This window comes from Strigops habroptila, chromosome 5, assembly GCF_004027225.2.
Source record: "Strigops habroptila isolate Jane chromosome 5, bStrHab1.2.pri, whole genome shotgun sequence".
Taxonomy (NCBI): Eukaryota; Metazoa; Chordata; class Aves; order Psittaciformes; family Psittacidae; genus Strigops; species Strigops habroptila.
The window spans coordinates 18,234,557-18,260,235 of record NC_044281.2 but is presented as its reverse complement, the minus strand read 5'-3'; positions in this window follow the sequence as shown (position 1 = coordinate 18,260,235).

Below are 25,679 nucleotides of genomic sequence, written 5' to 3'. Positions count from 1 at the left end.
CTTCCATATCCCCAGCATCAGGGAAAGTGTTCCATTTGTCTAACCGGCAATCTCTCAAAGAAACCCCAGTTCTGCTCAGCATCTAATAAGCCTGGGCTCACCACCAGCTCTCATGGAATAGGGCTGGTGAATGGGAAATGGAGAGAAGTGTTTGCTTCTGAGATCTAGGGTAAAACTTCCTTGGAAGAGTTACCCTGCTTCACCTGGAATGTTTCTTTTCAGGAGAATACAGCACAGGACATCTTAAATGCATCTTGAACCCTATGTTTTATCACTTACTGCTTATTACAGGATTTGCAGAAATCTTTAAACATAATGATGTTGTCAGTAGCAGGTATGCAGATACAAATGGAACATTTTTTAAACTACTATAAAGGCATGATTCGTTTCAACAAGCATAAATGTGTCATGCAGCAACAGAGTTGTAGATTTTCAGTGGTAATATCTGTGATCATCAGCTGGCCATATTTTGAATACAGAACACTTCTAAAAATTCCATCCTGTTTTTAACCCTATAAATGCAAGGTCACATTTCTAACATGACCAGTTAATAGCAGAAAGACAACTGTGCTCATATTGTTAATGCATAGGTATTTCATTTACTGGGCCATGACTTCAGCTAGATCCTTTTGAACCAGAATTAGCAGAACACAGCACCATCTATTTTTGTAAAAACAAAACAAAACAGAAGACATAAACAGATTGATTGGCCACTGTAAAACTCAAAAGCTATCCTTTTTCAGGAAAAGGCTTTTTCAATGGCTGGTCTTTTATACTTACCAGACATATATGGTTGCATCCTCAAAGTGGCCATTTAAGAAGCCAGCTAGTAAGTATTTGAAAGAAATCTTAGAAATCTTATTAATATATATATATTTAATCAAATATCATATACTCTTCAAAATGGAAATAAATATTATTCATACATTTTAAACATGTAAAAAAATCACATCTGAACAGCCGACAAAGGGGATAAAAGATATTGCACACCCAATCAGTAGAGTAGCACAGCTACCCCAACCAAATTGCTATTCTGACAGGGTAACTTTGGCCATCTTTCCCAGACCTCCTTTGCAGAGCATATAATTCCCTGATCTTCGTAATAAATACTGATATCTTAACACTGGTAGCATTATAAACTGTCTCTCTACACCAAGCAGAGCTTCTTTTTTAATAAATTTTTAATTCAATGTAGTAACAAGAAAATGGTTCCTGGCCACTGATGAAAAAATCTGCCACCAAGCTTATACACACTGAAATAGCAGCATATTGCTACTGTTTGCTTAGATGGAAATTAATGCAGTAACAGTACATTTTAATACTGAAGGCCAAAAATGTAAAATCTATTCAACCAGCCTGAGGTTTTCTTTCTTGAAAATATCCATGTTTTCCTATTTAGAAGTGTTTGTGAAAGTGATACTTGCACAACCAACTAAAATAGCAAACATTGACACTGCACTCTTTTAGATTAGATAAGATCATAATGGTATTTTTTAGTGTTTCACTTAATTACCTCCCAATCCTGAAAAGACATTTATGCATTTGCTTAACTCTTCATATATGAATATTTCCACTGATTTAACATGTATCCAAGTCTTTGAAACATTAGGGCCTGAGCACAAGGCTAATTATATGCAAAAAGCATTTATAATGCTTTGAATGACATCAACTGTCCCATATTTGAAATTGAATATGCCTACTGCCATGCCTAATTGTTGACTTTCTATTAAATATTTTACTTGGAAATAGAGTGGTAGAAATTAAATTTTAAACTTGCATATTTGTGTATTCAGACCCAAACTGATACAGATCACACAGAATTAAATGCTGTTTATTAATGCAGCAGAAGTACTACTGATATATTAACCACACTATAATCAAGAATGTCAAAAATAGCATATGGCTCTGCATTGGCAGGCACACTGGAAGTGCATATTGAATGCACCCACAAGTGAGAATAAGTTTGTAAAATTCAGATCTGTTAGTACTTACAAACAATTAAAAGAAGCTCTCTAATTCAATAAATCTCAAGTAGGGTCAAATATATGTTGTAAGCTACTGAACAGGCTATAGTGGTATCCATATGGCGATTTGAGATGCAGACCTAGATTTTTAATGAGTGATTCCATCTTTTGAAATAGTCATCACAATGACTTGCTGCTACAACTTTGCAAGTACACCTACCTGTACTACTGACTACATGTTCACAACAGCAGGCAAATCACCCATCACTCTGATTTCAAATTCACCCTTTTTATTAGTGATGTCAAATATTTTAATAGGTGATAAAGAGGAGCGAACGAGCAAACAGTCCACTTCCACATGTATGTATTTGCACACATGTACAAAGCTATCAGCCTCCTTGCATTTCCAGACCCACTAATCACTCACAAATGATCTGATCCCATGTTTGCTCCCTGAAGTAATTAACTAACAAAGGTGATTATCCCAGGGTCACCATCAGGCTACCAAGAAATGATTGTAACCACAAAACAGAAAGATAGGAAGCAAGAAAACCACAATTGTCTGATCCAGTATATAGTTATGAGCCATTCTTCTACAATAAGAAAATAGTGACTTAAAGTCCAGCATGTACTAGCTGTCTTTCAATGGAACAGAGGCTCTCAAATCTACAGCAAAGATGCATTAAATGCTGCTTCATCTGCTTACTCTACTGAGCAGTCATTAATTATTTTCTACCAGAATCCATTGTTCCCTGTAGCTTCTTTTTTAGGTTTTCATGCGAAATAAGAGAATCCCATGAGGATCCTTGGGTGACAGAGGCTCTGCCACACTGCATTTTCTGCCAAGATATTAATTAACATAATTAAATGATCCATGACAGAAAAAATATGATTGCTACAGCATATGCTATATCATCACTGACCTTAACAAAAAATTAAAGCCTCTACCAGTTGAAATGCATCCATCATACGTCAAGGTAAACAAATTTGAGATAGACCTATCATATTGGTCTATCACTAAAGCTTGTCACTAACAGATTTTCCTGGTCCAGCAATTGAAGGCTTTATGTACATTTTCTTGATCCATTGTATCTGATGCACATTCTAGACTTCTTAATTAAGATCTGATTTGATGACTGGCTTTCTGCGGAGTTATCTATCACAGATATTCTCCCCTCTCATCAGTTGTCCAACACCTTGGCCAGCATTTTTAGAAGAATCCTTCCTGTTCTAGAAATCCACTTTCAGGCAATCTACCTGGAGAATCCTAAAAGATTCTTAGATCCTTAATATATACAAACTAATCCAAAATCAATGGCATTTAAAGGTGCACAGTAATTCTGAAAACAGGGTCAAAACAAACTCAGATGCTCAAAATCACAGACTCTTGGGGAAAGAAAGAAAGGAAAGAAAGGAAAGAAAGGAAGGGAAGGAAGGGAAGGAAGGGAAGGAAGGGAAGGAAGGGAAGGAAGGGAAGGAAGCGAAGGAAGCGAAGGAAGGGAAGGAAGGGAAGGAAGGGAAGGAAGGGAAGGAAAGGAAGGAAGGGAAGGAAGGGAAGGAAGGGAAGGAAGGGAAGGAAGGGAAGGAAGGGAAGGAAGGGAAGGAAGGGAAGGAAGGGAAGGAAGGGAAGGAAGGGAAGGGAAGGGAAGGGAAGGGAAGGGAGAAAGGAAAGAAAGAAAAAAAAAAAGATCTGCGGTGTACCCCCGCCATAGGTTAAATCAAAGCTGTAGCACAAGCATTGCTCTTTCTCTGCCACCAAGTTTAAGAGACAGCATTCATGAGCATGCATTTCCTAAGGGGCCCTGCCCTGAAGACCTCACTCAGGCGAGTCACTTTCTCATTTGGATCTAAGAGTTTAGATTTTTACCCTTCGACAACTGCTTTGCCACTGTCTCCTTTTCCCCTTTGTGCCAAGTAGATGATGCCCTTTTATCTGCGACAACACGTTTTGCCAGCAGATTAAAAGTACCTTCTCCTGTTTTGTAACAAAAGACAATACTAAATACAGGCAGAACTGCTCTTTTTCTTCAGCCCTTTTCACATACTTTGGAAAATATAGAGGAATATTTGGCTTATCTTTACCTGCCTCTGTAAGAACCACTTGCAGGCAAGAGCAGAAGCGGATGGAGCATGGGATCCACTCCATACAGGCTATTGCTGCTACATCAGATCTTGGGAAATAAAGCATCACTGCTTTTTTAAAAATTTTATTCTTAATTCTTCTTATAATAGTGTTAAGTATCTAAATTTTGGATGAGTTAAACAGAAATGAAAGACTTCCCATGTTTTTCTTAAAATCGTACCCTAGTTTTCTCTTATCCATTTATTCCTCCCAGTTCCAAATTTACATGCAGTTAGTGGCAAGACCCAATGCTTTCTTTCTTTGCATGCCAAGTTCTGACTTGGATTCTTTTCTCACGTTACACATCCAAAATTCAATTCTCAGAAACAAGCATTATAAAAACAAATCACCAGACCTCTCCCTCGTCGTGCTGCACTGTGTTCACTGACTTTAAGCGAAAGATGAGTTTCCCTTTAGCTGGCTTAACTCCAGAACTAATTATCTGAGATTAGTGACCTGCACAAACCTTGTTGCTTTCAAGGAAATTCACCAAGCAGGCTTCAAAACAAATGCAAAAATTGGATTTTTTTTACACCAACAACAGCAGTTAGTTAAGTGTATTCTTCTCTCCTCTAAAATCATAAAAGAAAATGCAGACCAAAGCAGAAACAAGAAAGATTCCACTCTATGATTTAGGATATTCTATTACAAACCTTCCAATTTTTAACCCTTTATTTACTTTTCTTTCTCCTCACCAATTTATTTTCTTGTCCCCACCCCCCCACCCCCCCCCCCCGGCTAAATGCTAATAAAGACTATATCCTGTCATTACTTTGTATCAGGTCTCAGTTTTGAGTATTTTTGTTAACCAGTTGTGTCATGCTTTGCCCAACCAGCAAGGCATGGCCATCAATCCTAACTAGTTTCTAACGCAAGCGGAAAAATGAAAAATAAGAGAACAAAGGGCATAAGAGTAACCCTTTCCTTTATAAACCCTTGTTGGTTTGGACTGTAAACTGTCCTAGATAAAGACTACCTCTTCTTACTGCTATGAAGATCAGATACTAAAATGGGAGCTTAACTGTGGGAATAAATAGCACAACGAAGGAAAACAATCCTATTATTAATATTCCTTCTGCTTTGATTTTCTCACGACAGCTTAAAGAAGAGCTTCACAATTGCAGAGTTCATAGCTGCTGTACACAGAGCTTGAATACAATCTTGAACAGAATTAATGACAACGTAACAAAGGCAGCATGGAGCCACCTGTATCTGCACTGGCTGGGATGGACCCTTCTGTCAGACACAGCTCACTCTACCTTTCTCGTTGCCCAGAGTTTGCAGACATATCTTCACAAAGGCATTTGTGTAGGACCCTTGCACAGGAGACTGCAGTTTTGAACAGTTCACCATCATTGTCGATTTTTAACAATATTTATGTCACAGCAGACAAACTTATTTGCTTGTTCAAGACATTAATTGACTTTTCACAGGGGAACACTGGTATCTAAAAGCTGGAGCCAGGATCATTCCCAAGTTCATGCGCTATGTAAGGAAATTCATCATACCTGAGCCTCCCAAATGCAATAAAAATATCACCTCCTCCAAGTCAGGATCTTGCTCTATGGAAAAGTTCCCATAAGTTAGAGGTTTCTCACAGTTTAAGTGAGAGAAAATGGTTTGCTAGTGACTTCCAGTCAATTTTTGAAAGGTAAAAGAAATGCTTAGTTTAGACTACTTAGGCTAAGTAGTCTAAGCTTAGACAACAGGCTAAGGATGCTAGGATTTAAAAGCGTGGGACTGGAAGTATTATATCACTGGAAAGAGAATAATCAGTACTGTTTAGCTTTGGCACCTTTAAATTCTTTTGATTTCCACCTACTGTAAGAACAAACAGTGCTGGGCAGCATTACAGAAAATGTTGCTGAAACAAAACAAGTACTATATAGAAGGCTGTAACTCTTAATAAAAAAAAGAAACCAAGACGTTATGATAAATTCATATGCTTGTCTGTAGAAGGAGCATAACTTTCCTATTAATTCCAAGACTCAGACTTTTGACTGAGTTTATACTGGCAATATTCTGTTCTATATATGAGTAGTGCTTGCTGATGCAAACTGAAGTGCCTTCTTATTCTGAGAACAGCGATGACAACAAAATATAGGCTGAATGAAGTTCAATGAATGTAGAGTGTAAGTACTCGTTACAAAGCAAACGTTATAACGCAGTTGCAGAATTCCATTAACTACAACAGGGGGAAGGTGCCTTTTATTTTTTTTAAGTTTGCACAACTTCTATCAGGAATATATGCATGCTTTCATTTCACTACACTGTAATTTAATCTCACTGAATAAATTTTTGCAGCACTGTGAATGGGAATGCTAAGTATTGTTTGCTTTTTTCCCCAAACTTGTTGAACAAATAGCTGTAAAAGTGCTCAAGCATTTAGATCTTACACAAACTTACTGTTTTATAATTTTGCATGATGTTGAATCATTCTAGAATTTCAGCTCAGAAGGGCAATCTCCAAGGCTGCTAGACAAGAAGGATCCTGATATCAGTTACTTGATGTAAGAAAATAAGTCACTTCAAGGTACTAACAACATTATCACAATTCATAGACATTTACGGATATTTTATTTCTTCCTCAAACAGGTATTTTCTCTGATATTGATCGGAGGAGAATTTTATTGCCTCCCTTAGTTCGATGAGAAGAATTAAAGTTTGCAATACATGGTGTTGTAGGAAGAAATGGCAAAGGCAATAAGTGGAGTAGATCAAGACCTATCATTTCCAGTTCCGTTTCAATTCTGCAAACTTACTGGCTGGAATGATCTCAAGCCTATCACTTGTTTCTTAACTGCTTTCTTTAAAAAACAGAAATACAGCAGCAGAATCATGGGGGCATTGAGGAATAAACCAGTTAGGATCACCCATAGATCCCAGGAAAACATTAATTTCTCTCCTCAGTTTGGTAAGCCAGTGAATTCTTCCAGAGATGAAATGGTTGCTTAAGTAATGATGAATACATTTATTCGTACACCTTTCTGAACTACATTAAAGCTCCTGCTTGCAAGACCCTTAGCAAGAGATGAGAAAATTCTTATTTATCCTCTGAGTGAAAGAAAAACCCTCTGTGTATTTAACTTATACTTTACTTGTTTTTAAAATATATTCAGGCATTCCTGTGTGATTTGTTGCTAACACTTAATGAGCCAAATCCTTTTAGATATTTGTCTACAGCTGTAAAATTCTCTGCTGGCCTCTTCCTCAAAGTAGAGAATTTAGCCCCAACTTATTAATAGATGCCAGTGAAAAACAACAACTCCTGAGACCTTCCCACAGCCCCTGTTCAGCCTGCTGCCCTTTACACTTTGCTTGTAACCGATAGAGAGTCTTAATGTGCATATCTACAGGTGCATAAGGCAGCCCAGGAACTAGTATCTATGCACTAATATCCCTCTGAAGGGCAAGCCAGACAATCAACCATCTTGATTTAGCCTCCATGCAAAAGGTCAGATTAGGCACTCTCTCGAGGTCCTCGCTACATTTCCAATATTGTGCTCATGCTGTGACACCTGCAAGAAATCCAATAGCTAGATAAAGTAGAGTTGTAAGGAACTTGGGAAGAAAAAGAGCAGCATTTGTTACTAAAACCCAGAGAAACTCGGAACAGTCAAATACAATCCTCTGCCTGCCCTCTCATTATTTTTATTGTTCTTTATACATATGCTAACTAAACAACAAGCTTTTTATGCCCAGGATGGCAGCCAAACCCCAACAAAGCAGTTTAATTGCCTCACCCCCCCCACTCAGGTAGGGTCTGCCCAGCCAGTACCACAGCTAACCACACTGGCACAGCCAGTAGCGGCAAGAGCAGTGTCAGGGGCTGTGGCACTGCCTTCGGCAGTGAACACTTCTGCCATGGGGACTTTCCTCCCCAGCACACACCCATGGGCTTGCACAGATCCCCACACAGCATGCCCCTTGCTCTTGCATGTAGATAACACAGCAGTGGGTGGTTTGTTCCCTGCTGGATGTCCTGTTTGAAGGCATCATGGACTTCATCAAAATCCAAAAAGCTGCTTAGCAGCTGCTTAGCAGGCAGACAGCAATTGCTTGTATCAACTTGAGGTTCAACAGCGCTTTCGAGAGTAGTCCCATGTAGGGAACACCGCAGTAATTCAATGTGGGAGTGAAGAAAAGCAGCAAGAGGACCTGGTGAGGTGCACCCTCCTCCCAGAAAGAGCTCCTTTGCCAAGTGTGCAGTCAGCAATCTCTTCCAAGATTGTTTAACCCCTGCCAAGATTTAGATACACTGTGTGTGGCAGCAGTATTCAGTTCTAACAGCCTGAAAGCTAGAGAGCCTGGGAGGGACAGGGGCTGCGTGTGTGGCCAGCACCATCAGTAATGAATACCCTCTCCTGCGGGGAAAGCTGGGTCCTCTTTCCCGGCAAAGGACATTACACAGCGTATCTGGAGGAGACCAGCTGTCTTGGGCACTGCTAATAACCTGCTCTCCAGAATTACAGTAGCAGCATTAGAATTAACTAAACTCTAAATTGGTTAAGATGGAGAAATCTTAGACGAATACAGCACTGCTGGGAAATAAAAAATAAGAAGAAATTCAACAGTAACCAATCCTGACTTTCTTTATACAAGGCAACTAAAGAAAAAACGACCTGTAAGAGCCCTCTGTAGGCTATTCAGACACCTTATTTAATTTTTGTAAGAGGCTCTGGAACCATGATGATGGTCACATGTAAATATCAAATAGATCTGTTATGTCAGGAACCACTTACCCACATGATTTTTTTCTGCGAAAGATGCCAACAAACACCTATGGATTTAAACTTAAGATTCTAATACATAACAAAAGTTGTAATTCTCTTTAAAAGCGAAATCAAAAAGAGCCCATCCCAAAGCTATAGCCAGAGATAATCCTAACATGGTCGTGAATTCACATTCTGTCAGAAGCAATTCCACTAATCATTTAGTGAAGCACATCTTTAGGCCTAATTTTCAAAAACTTTGATACAGAGTCTATATTTAATAAATAAAATCTTCAGTGTTGAACAGATATATGTCAGGCCCTGAAGCTTTATAATCACTATATTTTAAAATTTCTTATAAAATTCAGTGCAGTTGTCAGATATGTGTTCATTTTGGTTATGCATAGGTGGCTTTGCAGTGGCATCAAGTGTGCAATTAGCCTATTCCCAGGTGAATGTTGTCTGCAGATATGTCACTGGAGAGATCCCTTTCACATCTTTGCCTATTTGAAGGTGGCAATAAACCAGTTGTCATAGTCTACTTACCTCAAAGTGATTTGGCAAGCTGTATTGCAACAATACCTTCCTAGATGATAACGTGTGCTGAAATACACACTGCAGAAAACTACCAAGGAAGGTCTCCACATTTGGGCACACTGCTGTAGCGCTTTTCCTGGGAGAGGGGTCAAGCAATGGTAGCACATAAGCAAAACCACTGATAAATTATCATACTTTAGAGGATCTGCCTGTAAGCCAAGTGGAGAAGTATGCAGCTCAAGTGCCATAGCCACTCTGCCAGTGCTTGCTTGAGAAACACCTGGGTCTAATCCTCCACCAATACAGGTCTAAACGACACGAACTTCAAGGCAGTCTTCAGCTCAGACTGGTGGAGCTCCATTTGAGCACTGCTGGTTTAACTCAGCAGAGCCTCTCCCTTGACCTTAGCACATAGAAATTACCACATATTAAACAGAGACATAAAGAAAAGGAAGTGCTCTCCTTCCACTCTTTCCCCCGTGGCTATTTGTCCCAGCACTATTATACAGTTAAGTGTTACATCACTTTTATGGACTCTTCTACCTGGATCAATATGCAAAGATGTTAGAAACCTCTTTGTACCTACTTCTTTTTAAATGGTTGGTGGAGAACAAACATGCTCTGGCAGAAAAGCAATGCATAGAGGTGGCCCTCAGTTTTCCCTAGGCAATATGCTGCTGAGGGACACCAAAACCAAGCGAAAGACACCATCCTAATTTGCCATTAACATGCTGCTTTTCGATGCCATACTGTTGAGGCCCAGTGGCATGAGCAGATAATCGAGGCTGGAGGACAAGAGTCCAAGCTCCCATCTTGCCCTGATGCTGAGGGTACCCTTTCTTGGTGGGTGCTCCCATGCCAGCCGCCTGCACTCCTGGTGTTTGTCACTGTGGGACAGACCGCAGGGCGCTCCCAAGGCTTTACAACCAGTGAAAATCGGCACCAGCTTCGTAATTCTGGCACAACATGTCTTCGCTTTGAAGTCTGGTTACTGGTTTTTACAGTTCTATTTTTAAAATGTATTAAAGATGTTTAAAAGTGGCAGGGACTTCCAATAAAAGCCAGGTTGTCCAGAATCAGGATGCTGGTCCCAATTTAAACTGGTTGTTAAACAATAGTATATCCAAATAAAAGTGGTCTGATTTACAAAATACCTCAGACTGATTGAACGTTTATTATCCAATTTTTCTCTCTTCAGGTCTTCAGAGATCATTCTTTTATTTTTTTCCTTTTAAAGCTGCAAGGCTTTCCACAACTACTGTATGGACAATGGATTCACTTACTATATTTAAAAATCGACTGTTAACAGTAAATGCTAAAGTATAATAAAGCAAAGATGCTAATAAAGATTTGCATTTCTCTTGGCTCTATGCGTGATTTAAACAGCTTATAGCATCATCAGAGTTCCATTTTCTGAAACACACCCAGGATATACTGCAACCAGCTTCTGTTTTCTAACATCAAGCGTTTCTATTTTCCCAATATAAACTCATATTTAGAACTTTATCTCCACAGAACACTGGATTTTCTATTTGGAGAAGTGAAAGAATAAACAGGACAATACCTGCAGGAGACCATCACTCCGAGGAGCCCAGAGGAGCCAGGAAAGCCTAATTCCCTGGGTCCACCTGGAGTTCAAAGACCTTTGACTGACCTCCTGTTTCTGCTGTGATCCTGGGTGAATCATTTCACATCTCCATCTGTCTCATATGTTTAAGCTGAGCTCCTGAGGGCAGAGGTTTTCTTTGTGTATTTATGCAGAGTAACTCTGTAACTTAGGAAGTTATGGTAATAATATCACTAAATAATACAGACCAAGCACAATATATGTGTGAAAAATCTAGCAAAATTTAGTGTGCAAAGGGACTGAGTTTGATGACCCAGGAGGAGGCAGCCTCTATATAAAACTTTTGTGAAGGTTTTCATTGCTCAAGTTTCTATTTCAGTGGCCTGTGCTTATGTCTCCTAGTTATATCCTAGCAACATACAACTAAAACAGGCTTCCCATCCAACTAATCCCACCATGTCAAACAATTCCCCCATAAAGTTTCACATTAATATCCAAAAATTTACAGTATTCTCTAATACGTTTGGCAAGTATATGTAATAAAAATTTAGAGGAAGTCTGAGATGTAAGTAACCTACTTGAACCTTCTCTCCTGTCCATACTTTTTCCTGTAAATGGGAAAATATCTCTATTTCCCATTCTACAGACTGGAAAATTGGGGCAAAGGACAAATAAAGTAACTTGTCCAAGGTGATGCTGACTTGCACTTGTATGTCCTCTACAGCAGACCACACCACTTGTCAGACAAATTGCATTGTAATAGCAAAGTAGTTAAGCCTTCAAGATTTGTAGTTAGCAAGTATGCCTAAAATTCTGATTAAACATTTTCTTTCCTAGAGGTTTTAAATTGGATGTGTCATTTTGTAAATGACAGATGGCTACTACACGGTAAGTGAGCGGGTTTTTAGTTTAGAACAGCAAATACACAAAACACGTTGGCATCAAGTTTCAGGTAGTTCCTTATACTGAACTCTTGCCAAAAATTGTATATTCGTGTCCTGCTTCTAGAAATATAAAATCTGCAAGGGGATTTGGTTGCCCTTTGTAAGATCTAGTGTACTCAAAAAATAGAATTAAATTGTTGTTCAAATAAAACACTAAACTGATCAAACAAAGAAATATTTTGCCAGAAGTACAGATGATTTTTCTCTCAATACATGGAATTGAAAAAAGAGAATTTCAGCAAGGAAATAAAGGCAAATCCTAGCTTACAAAAAAGAAAACCCCAAACCAAATCCCACCACACAAAAAACCCAAACCCGAAAATAACCAAACCCAAAAAAACACCCCAAAACAAATCACAAACTGCAAACCACAGCATATTTATATATTAGTAGAGCTAAACAAATGTGGAAATATATATGCTGTGAATTTTATAGGATGAGTAACTACATTTAATGTACTCATATAATTTTCACTTAGTGCCTGTCTTTGAAAGCAGTACGTTTCAACATTCATACAAAATATGTTCGCTCAGAAGACTCGATTCTACTCATTGGTCTTACTAGCTCAAAAAATTGGAACCCATGTCACCTAACAGTTCAAGAAATCTGGGACACATAGAGGAACAAATTACTTGTACAGCTCAGAGCAGAAGTTTTTTGGGAATTTCATGATAGTGTAAAGGATTTCAGCAAAGTAGTTCTAATGTTCACTATGAAGTCTAAATCCCATTCAGGATCTACATAACTCATTAAGCCAATCTATGTAACACATCTGTCTGTGTGGTTCACAGCACATCAGGGTCAGCATGACTGCCCAAGCCCACATGTGCTTTGCCTTGGCTTCTCAGCCAAAAGCTGTACCTACTCCTACTGTCAGTAACTGGCACCAGCTCTTCCACATGCCTAGAGCAAAGCCTGAAATTATGCCTTCATCTTCAAATAAAAATGCTTCCACCAATGGTAGGGGCTTTGCTGCTGCACCCTATGTCATCTTGTTTCAAAATTTAGCTGAGGTCCTGATGCAGTGTGCTGCAAAGTCACTAAGTATCATCCAGTAGGTCAAGGCTAGTGGGAGAAGAAGAAAAAACGTGAGAAAAGGTAAAAAGAAAAAGAGTTGAAGGTTAAATTGCTATTTTTCAGCTTTCCTTTGCCTTATCAATGTAACACCATATACGAAACACAAGCCAAAAATCCTATTTACTGGGAAACAAGGCAGTAAGACACCCCTAATATAAGTCCATCAAGAACAGCAGCTGTAAAGCAAGGATACCTGGGTTTCTAGCACTCATCCTAGGCTCAAGTATTGTGCATTTTTTTCTAGTAATCTGGTAGGAAATCTCATTGCCCAAGCAAGGCATGGTGCACCACCACACTGGTCTCAGAGAAGCTAAATCTGGCCAAGGACATTGCCAGATACAGATTTATGTGTACTGTTTGCACCCACTGTATTGTAAACTGTTTAAGTTTAGCCACGCTCAGGAGGTACCTTTACTGATCTTCAGTACCAAAATTTTGTCACTTTTGGTGGCCTCTCCCTATCTGATGTGATTGGGTTTTTGGTGGTTGTTTTCTGATTTTTCAAGTCCCAATCACTTGGTTCTATGCCCAAATACAAATTTGTGCCAACTAGACACATGCTGTGTTAGTTCTTTGGTATTCTGAATAACAAAAGCATTTACATTGCTGTTAAAATACTTCATCTTAGCACACGGTAGTGCTTTGAGGCAATAATTTGAAAACCAGTAGCAATGGATGGCAATTACTCCAGCCTTGGACTGTTCACCACTGGCAATCAAATCACGTGTATGTTTTAGAAGCTTTTTTGTGTGAACTCTTCAGTCACCGGGCAGTGACCATGATTTGGCCATTCTTGTTTCTTGGCAATTAGAATCTGAGTTGCTTTTAAACCTGATCTTGTTAATCTTGGTTTGTGAAATTTTCTTCCCCAGAAAATGCAGTCATAGCAAAAGAGACGCAAAACCGAGTCTTGTCTCCATTAGCCTAGATTCAGTTAATAGATAGGACCTACACAAAGTAATCTAATGGAAAGAAAGGACAACTTCCTGAAAGTGTCTGAAGAAAAACAAACCAACCAACCAACCCACAGCTAACTGCAGGACCACTTTGATATTGGGAAAAACAATTCTACAGATTTTTAATTACCTTTTCTAAGAATAAGTAGATGGTACAAGACGGTTGAACTGTTGAATGACTGCTCCTCTTGGAAAGCCAGCTTAAAACATTGGCTGTGGGTGCTAGATGAGGGATCCAAAGAACAGTGCTGGCGAAAGCAGAGACTGGGAGGCAGCTGCCTACAGAATTAAGCTTCCATGTCAAAAAATAAAAAAAAAAATAAAATCTCATTTCATCATTTGATTAAATGTTATATTCTAATATGAAAACTGATAAAAACAAAGCAGAACAGCTTTGCTGAAAAAGGAACAGGTTTCCTTTTAATGCTACTCAACAGCAGATACAGATCCTGTATACAAAGGATCTCACCCTTCCGGAGCCTCACAAAACCAGTCAGCTGCTTAGCTAGTACAATCTTTTAATATGTAATTATTAGCCCCTTTTTCATACTTACTTATTAGCCCCATTTTGTCCAGCATGTCTATGTATGACTTCATATTACTGCAGTATCAGACCCAGATTTCTCTATTACTCCTGAATTTAAACTTAATATTTGGACTAAGATACAACTATTCCATTATTACTGTATATTTTCAATACTAAGAACATTAGTTTGCACATCTTGTTTTAACCTACAATCTACATATCAAGTGTAACACTGTCTCGTCATTTGTATCTTCTGTGGGGGTCTGCAGTAATTGCTCCTCCTGCTAATTTTTTCCTTAGACACCAAAGCAAAAATGACAGAGACACAAGTAGATTATCACACACTGAGAAAAATATCTTTAAGATTCTGACAAAGACTGGTCTTAGAGCTGTGGCATGTTTACTTTTGAGACTCTGCTGCTGTAAACTGGCTTCTGGAGCTCAATATCCACATGCAATCTTCCTGGCCTGTATGGGCAATCATAACACTTCATTGTCCAGTGCTATCATTACAATATTGTTATCATCTGAGCTTGAGTCTGACACTTTCTCTAAGACCTTTCAAATAACCCCTTTACTAGGCTTCAGTACCAACCATTCAGGGCAAATCTCTGCTTTGTGCTTGTCAGCCTTAATAGACTGGATGTCACTTTTGCCTGTAAAAAGTGCCCGCTCTTCAGCTGTCAGTCAGTCCTTGTGGTGTCAGCCGAGAGCGTGGCTGCAGCCGCTGGATTAGAGGGTAGTTACCATAGCTGTCAGATTACTGACAACCTGACACCCACATCTCCAACTTCCTTTGACTGTATTTGGTTTCCATCTCGCTCCTTGGACCTTTCTTAAGGTGGATCTATCTGCTGAAGTTAAATAATAAATGTTGTAGCCACCTGGGAAAGTTTTCTTCTTGTCTCCAATTCCTCTTTCAGCTTGGTTTGCCCTTTGCAGACACACACCATAAAATGTGCTTTGCAGAACTCTTTGCTAATTTGTAAGGGGAGAAAATAATTTTTTTTTCTGGTCTCTAAATTAACAGCTTGCTTTTTTTTTTTTAATCATGCCTCTGTGTTTGGAGGTGTTTTAGCTGTTGATATCTACCTTTAGTCAAATGTGCTGGGGGGGTTATACATATTTCTCCTCATATTTTAAATTTACTCACCAGCCTGCATTTTCTGTGCTTCTTCAGTTCTGCTCCCAAAAGGTTACAGACTATGCAGTTCTCTGGATGGTTTACAATTATTGGAAGCAGCATGCATTATACCAGCACTTTATAGAACTTGCTTTGTATTTCCATAGTTGACATGTACTTTTCTCCTAGTTTTAGAACATAAAGTAGGACTAAGCAGGAAAAAACCCAATGTAAATACGTTATTTAGGACCAGAAACAAACTCACATTCTTTGGCTGTGCCTTCACTTTGAGGGACGTACTTGAAACCAAACTGCTTCAGTTCATTCTCTTGCTGTTACATCTCTTAAGGGACATGTACTGTAGCTCTATTCTAATCATGGATAATTGGGGTAAACTATCTATATTCTGCCAGTTGATTTTAGCCAGCTAGACTCAACCAAAGACTGTTCTTACGCTCTCTGCTTGGATTACAACCAGAAATACCTATTTTGAATAATACCTTGTTAAGCTTTCAGAGAAGTAAAGAGAAGAATGCTTTACGAAGAGTCATCCCTGTGATGGAAGATAGTTCTCAACACAGAAAGTTGGCAAAGAGTTGTACCCATACCTCCTTTGCCTATATTTAAAATATAAATTTCTCTGTAGAGGAAAAAAATAAAAATCCAACTTTTCAACAATATTTTTTTTCAATTCTTTTTTTTTTTTTTCAAGGTAATTGTAATCTGTCATATCAGCCTGGTCACAATATTTTTATCTCATTATACAAAGTTCTTGCGGAAACAGCTCCATGTAACAGAGAAAACATAGCAGTCCCTCATTCATACTAAATATTGTGTGGTAACCTACAATTCGGCATAAAAGGGAGAGTATCCAGATTATACTCAAACATTGTTCCTTCCATTTAGTAGTAAGTGTGGCTGCTGCATTAAAATCCAACACGCGGCAGGCAATTGGCAACACGTTTAGTATTTGAGGAAATGCGCAAGGGTGTAACACACCCCTCACAGAAACCTGAGCGGCTTGTGAAGTTTGGAGAGAGGGATTTCATTCTTTCCCACCCCACTGTTAGCACTAAGTCACTTTGCTCAATGGTGTACATACAGCACTCGCAACATGCCAGCTAACTCTGCCTAACTGCATTTTCAGCAGTCACCCATGCACATGTTGAACTGCATGGTGTCTCCAGTGCTTCCTGTAGCACACTTGTTCTTTGGTTTCTCACAGTTTTGGTACATTCGGGTGGATCACACCATAAAATTCGTAAGATATATCCTATCTTCATTAACTGATGAATAAAAACATACCAAACAGCTTTTTCAGGAAAGATCAGAGAACCAGAACACAAGAAGAATTCTTTGGTCCAGATGAAGCCTGTCTGACCTGTTGTCTCAATTTTTAATTTACATTTCTTCTATAAGGCTGCAAATACAAAGAGCTACATTTTTTTTAAAATGCAAATTTAAACCTTAAGATGGCTTATACCTAATGAGCTTTACAGAGATACTATTAGCTCCTCCATAAACAAGACTGCCTCAAATTTTGCACTAAATTTGAATTTTTCTTTAGATTGAAACTACATTATGATGCATGAACATTGCTACCTTTTCACATTTCTTTTTGGTGTTTTCCTTCTTATTACATTTCATGCTTGTGTAGCTATTGCCTTGCAAGGCAGACAGGTGTGATTATGGATACTCTACACCTCATCTAACCTTGCTATTCAGAAAGGTAGGCAGCAATGGTTTACTGCCTGGAACCAGAAGCTGAGCCATCCAGAACCAGCGCCTGCACAACATCCTTGGTGCAAGACAGTCTGAAGCAACTGCTGCAGTACTGGAACAGATAGTGCAAATGTACCCTATGACAATGACCATCTAGTATTAGTATTGCTCTGTACACAAGTACCGTGGTAGCTACTAGGATACAGATAATTATCGATGTGAAGCTTGATGGCAGTCTGTTTGCAAGGAGGAGAACTAACAGAAGCTGATAGTGTCAGAAGTTCAATACCTTACTAAGCTATTTTCATTAGCAGAATGATCTCCAGGCTGTTATCACTACGTTATAACAAAAAGTTAAGCAAGCAAACACACACATTTTTCCACATATGAGCTGCCACCTCAAAACACATCTTTGAAATACTTCGATTTCCAAAGCTTGCTGTTGTTCCAGGTGCTTTTATACTTATTCCCAAGTTCCAGACACTTTCCTCAGCCGTACGATGGAGACCTTGCCACGTTGCAAACCAATGGCCAATACCTAAGAATAATTTCAGGATTTGGCCCTCTGACTTTGTGGTAATAGATGAAGTACCGGCATTTCCCATCCCAGCCACGTTTCTGGAATGTGGCGTGCCCTCATGAAATCAGTTGGGGGAAAGATGGCAAGTATTTTCAAATTAGCGGCAAGGCTTCAAGAATATGCATGGGGACTTATTTTCTTCTGCCGATGCTACTACAATGAGCCAACTTTATTTAAATAGATTTAAAATAGTTTTTTAAATCTAGAGGCTTTCTCAAAACATTGCACTGTAATATATTTTTAAGTGAAAAGAGGGTTATAAAAATGCATTATTAATCCAATTCAGCTGAACAACTGTCAGAAATGTCATACCTAAATCCATTTGCAGAAATTAATGCATAATATTACCCAGTAGATAGTAAGGCACAATTCACAGTAGTGGGTAAATCCCTGTTTGAACAGATGGGCTGAAATGTTGGGACATCAAGCTGACTAATTTGGGTACCTCCCAAGTAACCTCCATAACCATGGGTGTGCTGTTATTTTTCTCTCTCTCTGCCAGGTACAGTTACAGAGTGAAATCCAGCAGTGCTCTTCCATCCACCATGCACAGCACCTGCACATCATTCACAGAATTAGCTAACTCAAGGGAAGAGCTCTGAAAATGACAGCCACACTTTCCCCTTCCAGATGTGAGGATGAGGTAGCACATCTCTTACGTACGACAAGTCTTTAAATCCAACTTGAGACACGTCACTCCTCTACTCAGGAACTTTCAGGGAATTCTTGTCCAGTGTGAGGGGCTGCATGTGCTCATGAATAGTGCCATAGTGCCACATTCTGACTGAAGCCATAATTCACCTGGAAACTGGTGGCATAAGCCTCTCCTCACTGAGTCCTTTATCAGCAGGGCTGGCTCTATAGGTAACCACATAAAGCTGTGTGGGGAAGGGAATTAACCTCCATCATCCATATGAAGGTGGCAGTGCCAGGCTTGGTGACCAGCAGGAAGGGGAAGGCTCTCATCCCATTTCTGAATTCCTCTTCACCACCACCACTTCTTGACTTATATTTTGCTGTAGGAGCTTGGAAAGAGATCCCCAGCACCACAGTCCATGGGTCTGCTACTGCTATGTATGTGACTGCAAAATCATGCCTTGGTTTCTCAGTGAGCCTAAGGAGAATCCTAATGGGGAACAATTCTTTTCAGCCCCTGAAGGAGATAGCACTTCAGAAAAACCAGGCACATGTTTGGTGACAGCAACATCCAGGCTTATATTCTAGAGCTAAAAAATAGCTTTTGTTAAGAAGCATCTAATGCACTCAGTTAATAATTTTAAGCTGTGGTGCTCTGGTTTGTAACTGTTGCAATGCCCAGTGTATATTTCTTTAGCAGAACACTACCGGCAAGTATAAGATTAACAGATTGCTTTCTAAATTTCTTTTTCTCTTTTTTAATAAAGGTTTGTGAGTTACAGAAGTGCAAAAAGTGCTTTAAACCTCTTAATTTGTTTTGTTTACTTCTGTAGCTTAAAACACAGCCAATTGTTTTTAATTGGTTAAAAAAAAAGCATTGCTCGAGGCAGAAACATAGAAAACCAATCTTCTGTCTGGAGTAAATTTTTACAGCTTCCTTTTAAACCTCTGAAAATAGGGTTTATAATGGAAGTGCTGACACAACCTTATCTACAATATATCAGTGTGAACTGTACCGCTATAATAAGCAGTTATTATGTATGTGTAAAAATAATGAGAGCCAGTGTCTGAGGAGAGTTAATGTAAAATGCTAAGCAATTGTGGCTGGTTACACTGTATAGGTTAATATTCTTTCATATAGCTACACTTTTTCCCCTTTTGTCCTCCAGAACTCCTAATGAAAATTCTGATACCTGACGGTAATGATAAGCAGCCATTCACACATCCTTTGTGTCAAGGCTAGAGCATTAATGCTTTCCTTCATATAACATTTTGCATAGCCTAAAGCATCTATTAAAATCCTTTGTAAAATTCATGAAACAAAAGTGGTGGGTTGAGTCTAGTGGGAGAGCAAGTAAGCTGCTTATTAGCAAAAAGTCAAAAACACAGGGCCAATTACAGATCTGAACAAGAAGGGCTACAGAACAGCATGGGGAGTAATTCTTTCTTCAGCCCAATGGGCTCAAGTGAGAGGCAACCTAGATAAAAATATAGCAAATATTCTAAGCAGTAATTAAACTAAAATGTTTGGAGTTAGAAACAGCTCTATAACAACTGAAGGATATGCTCAAGTAAAACAATTGTCTGGTCTCACATAGATGCTAAATTGGAAGGATTTAAGACTGCTCCCTAAAGGAATGACTAAGGGGTAGCCAAGAAGAGCTGTGAGCTCAGGAGATATGTAAAAAAATCTGTTTGGTATTTCAAATGCTATAAATTAGATAAAAAATGAGCTTTCCTACTGAACAAGCAACATAAAACTGAATAAACCACAATAAGATTGTCCTTTTTCTGTTATAAACTTTACATTAAGCCTGTCATGTTAAATGACAGCCTAACAGACCTCATTCTTTACCCTTTGGAATTTGAAAGATTGGCAGATGTCATGATTTCCTTAACATAAAAGACCTTGCAGATAATGTTCACCACACACACTTCTAGTTTCATAACTTCACTCCCTTACTTCCAGAATCATCGAGTAAAATTTCCAAACAGAACTTGAGATTTTTCTCTGGTCAATAATTGTTTCTGACCCTGAGGAAAATCTTTTACTGACAAAGGAAAAACGTGACATGGGCAGCAGTTTTTATGATTTGCTTTACTAGTCCAAACATGCCCTTACATTCATAATAATGAGCTGCTTTGCACAAAACAGCTCATTATTATGAACAGAGGGGTATAATATTGTTAAGTAAGCTGAGTCAAAGCAGAACTAGTTGAGGCTAGCTCTCAACTGGAAGCAGTTTTCCCTTTAAAACATCCCTCCTCCCCTTTAAAGTCTTTTGAAAAAACATGCACGTTTATTTTTAAAAAACTAGAATGTGGTAAGAATCACAACTGGCATTTTCTAACACTTGGTTGGTAAACTTTATGTGTTGTTATTCATTTACTTTTCAATGTAAGAATTGTTCCAAGATGTTCTATAAGTCAAGGTCATTATCGAACTTCTTAGGGGGTCACGCTTTTTCCCTGTGAATCTGAGAGAGAATTTAACACCTATTTAAACAAGGAAATCCTGGCCCTGCACTTTTGCAGCCAAGCAGTATCAAAATGCAATGGAGCTGCTGCACCATATGGTGGGAGGGAGGAAGGCAGGCAAGGGAGATGCTGCAGAGGCTTCTACAACCTGCGCCGTGCAGCCAAACTGCACTCGCCTTCCCAATGAAGTGTCTAGGGCAGACCAAGAGAAGGGCGGAGGGACGGTCATCACCTCACCTGCTTCATGGTCAGAGAGCACCATACTATGTAGGAGATCTGCCACGGAACTGTTTCCTGAAAGAAGTGCTGAAAGGAGGTCCAGTAAGTGCCCTGGCTTTCAGGATGGGCCAGGATTTCATCCCTCCTGCTGTCCCTCAGGCCACACCTTCACACTTTGATTTTGTCCAGCCTCACTCAAAATCAGTTGCTTCTGCCCACAGTCTCATGATAGCTCTGTGCAGTTCAAATGCATTTGTTAGTGCTGAGGAAGTTCACCTTCCACAGTAAAGAATGCAAAAACATGCCAAATATTTGCAACTTCTTCCCTTGTGACAGGTTTACACCTCAGGAAGTTTCATCAGCCTCACCAGCTGCTCTCTTCCAAGCAGACAACTGTCTCAAAACAAACAGAGCCACACAACTTGCCTACAAAGATACTTACCTATACAAACAGATCCTATACTGTACCCCCAGTCTGCAAAAGTCTGCCTGCAAAATACTGGCAGCTCAATCTCTACATTCAGATATAAAAATACTTCACTAACCAAGCTTTCTAGGATTGATATGTTTTAGGGCAGGCTTTTAGAAAGGCCATCACCTCCAATGTCAGGACTTGTTATCAAAACTTTTTCTGTTTATAAATTCAAATTTTCATTAACTTTTTGGCTAAACATACGAATTCCATTTAAGTCTTATTTCTAATTTGTGTTCTGAAGTGAAGTCACTTTTCACAGCCAGACAATTTTTAATGTTCAGTAAGACAATATTCAAACAGTCAATTTTTTTTTTTAACCTAGCCTTATGAATCCTGTGATCATACGTATCTCAAACAGAGCAATTATGTTCAGCACTAAATTTATGTTTTTAAGCAGATACTGGTTACAGCAATGAAGTTTAAGTCACTTCTGATTCAAAAGCTTGCAAAACATCCTAATATAGCATAATCAACTAAAGTCTTCCTTAGTAAATAGCTACAGTATAATAATCTATTCATTGCAATTCCTAATTCTAAGACATTTTACTAGAGATATTTGGGGCCCTCAGATTTTCACAAAGTGAAGATTATTTGGAAAACAATTGTATCCCAAATAGTCATATTACAGCAGTTTAGCTAAAACTTCTTTAAACATAGACCAGTCTAATTATAAAAAAGATTGTTCAAGAAGCATATAGCATGGATGACAAAATTGCATCAGAATGAGGAAGTCAATCGAGCCAACCAGCCTTTCACTCCAGTTAGCCATTTACATACGTTAAAGTCACCATGTTGATAGGAGAAGCATAAATATGACTTAAATGTACTAGACATTATATCCAAATGAAAAAAATAAACCAAAAACAAATCTCTGAAATTACTCCAAATATAGCACCAAGAGAGGCTTGTGGTTTGTGTTTGCAAAATGAGATTTCTTAAAGTAAGATTTTTTTAAAAATACATAACACTGAACAGATAAAAAATTTCAAAGCTCTATCTCCCTGTAGTTTCACTAACATGTTAACCTACTTACAGCAATTAGTGCTTCATTAGTAAGGCTAACTAACTGTTGCTATGCCCTGTAATGATTTGCCAGGTTTTCTATATACAAGTGCATAATCAATGTTTTCCAATTACTGCTATAGTGCAACCACTATTTCAAATAAACTAGATAATAATACAAACCCATTACTGAATCTGAAGTAGCAGAGGCATTTAATTGCAAGGCAGTTCTTTTCAGCTTTTAAAATTTTTCACACTAATGAAGTGTCATACAAAAAAGTTGTATTGATTTTTCCACCACATGGCTTCAACCACAAATATGTAATTATCCCTTTTATATCTAGCAAGGGGATTAAAATAATCTATAGTATATAGCCTTTACTTATCCCTGATGGGTCTAGTAGTACTTTTACCCTTTTCAAAATATGCAGCTTTTTGATGAATGAACTTTCGGTAAAATGTTGCTTTATATGCTTCATATCTCTAGTTTTTTGAAGCCAGCTAACATACAAGGATTGGAATTTTAAGTCTCAGTTCTACCACCAGAAGAGGAGAAGGAAGCCTGATCCTGCATTGCTGAAACAAGGATAAGTCTCTGTTGCAGAGTCAGGCCACAGCACCCAGTCCTCTTCCCCACCTCACTGGTCCCCCATCAATCATTTAACTGACCAGGAAAACGACTTGGTTAATAACATGACTTTCAGTCAGTGTTTTCAGATTCTTCACTGAGGATAGCAGCTTGTGTATAGTGCTACTGCCAGAGCACTACATACCTGTTGTGTATTACTTGGGCAAATACAAGCTGACCCATCAGTTTTGCTGGAGCTCCCAGGACCTCCACAAGCAGAGCATCGTCTCTGTCAGGACGGCTTGGTGGACAAGTGTTAGGTATGGTCCCACTGTTCCTGTCCAACAACTAGAGCATTTGGGATTTATTTTCTTAGCACTGGTTGGGTACCATGATTTAAAATACTATTTTAGAAAAAGGCAGAACACACCAGATGCAAACTATATCAAAGGAACTACTGTTCTACCAGATGAGGCTAAGATACATGATAAAAATTAGCTCATTTTCATGGATGTTGTACAGATTATTTTTTCCTAAATACTTGGAAAGAACTCCAGCTTGATTTTAATATTGTTTCTATTAAAGCTAGTCTATAAAATGCCTTAACACAGATGGAAGCTAAAAACCCCATGCAGAAAAGTGAAAAAAAGTAAACAAATTGAAACACAGCTTTAATGTAGAAAAAGAACATGTTCTTCACATTAGTAGGGCTAAAGCTGTATCTCCCAGAAGTTTCACTAACATGTTAGTCTACTGACAACTGTTAGTTCTTCCACATATGTTGAAATTCACTGAAATGTGGCAGTTTTCTATATCTTGCAGAAAATGTATTTTTAGTGGAAATTTGTGCGACTCTAAAACTATTTTGAGCTCATACATACATTAAAGCTAGCTAGATATTTAGAAATACATATTCAATTTCTTACATAAAATATAAGAATATTTTGATATCTCATAAAACTGTAGTATAGTGATTGAATGAGAAATATTTTTGTAGGGGTAGATATCTTTTTTCCCCTGGATTTTTATTTACAAAGAAGTATTTGAGGGCCAAGTATTGAGTATTACTTAACTTATCAGATAAAGAAACCTAACTATGGTTTTCATTATAATCTAATTTAATTAAGAATAAATACATTTAATAAATCATTAAATAGAATTTAATAAGCTCTAAGTTGAAACTTGCAAAAAACATTTTAAATATTAGCAAGTATCTCATGTGTAAACCAAAAATAAAACACAAGCAGTGAAAGCTTGAGATGCTAATTTCTTTCTCAAATAGATACATATTACTCTTGGCAATATCCATATGGGTTACAATAATTCTTTAGTAGTACAATGGACTGGAAAATTCCATGAAAATATTAATATTTTAACCATTATAAAAATCTCAATGAAACATAAAGCTATGTCTTATCAAATTAATGCAGAATAAAGCTGTTCTATGATTTTTAACACTGCTGACCTCTCAGTGCTGTACTTTGTACTTTTTCAAATAGGTCAGTCGCATATTTTCCTTTAGGTTTTCATATATTTCAAAATACTCTAAAATACTTCTGTGGTCATCACAAAAAGTTTACTATAAGAAAATTCAACATTGTATCTTTGTTCTTCAACATGCAGTAATAAGGGAATAAGAATAAGTATATAATTCTTCTTTAATTAAAATGCTTTGTATGTCACTTACAAAGAACAACGGCTATAATTGTGAGCAAAAGTAAAAAATTATTTCCTCGAAAGAGTTTAGGAAAAAATATACATGTGCCTTGTGGAAGTGTGTTTCCAGGATAACAAAAGGCCATTACCTTGACCACTGACATGAAGCCATCAGAGTCATATTTATTGATGAAACTTTCAGCTCCCAATCTGCTGCACTGAATGAGCATCATACAGCTGTCAGCAAAGGCAGAACACAGAAACAATGATAGCTTGTGACATTTTCCTTTCATAATTTATGAAAGCAAAATACCTTAGAGTTTGTAAAACACAAGAATAAAAACTTGAGAATATTCCCCTTAAATAAAAACTCCATAAGATATATCGTAACAGTATACCTCTATTACCAGAACAATTTGCCTAAAAACCTGAAGATCTCCATGTAGAATTAATTGATAATCTTTAAGCAATGTATTCTATGCAAAAAGAAATGCTGCAACACCACAAATAAACAAAGTGAGAAAGACCTAAAATTAGTATCTTAAAAGTAGTTGTACTCTGAGAATGCTTTGAGGTGTTTTTTACAGAGAAATAATTCCAAAACCTTCTTAAAATTAATATTATTAATAAAATCTTATTCTAATTAGCATCATTTCAGAGCAAGAGACATTTTTATGAGTATTTCAATCTCAAAGTGAGATTGAGATACTTCAATCTTATGAGTATTATAATCTCAAAGTGAACATTCTTCAATATTAAAAATGCCATTTCACATAGTAGAAACAAGCAAATGGTAAAATATATCACGATATGTT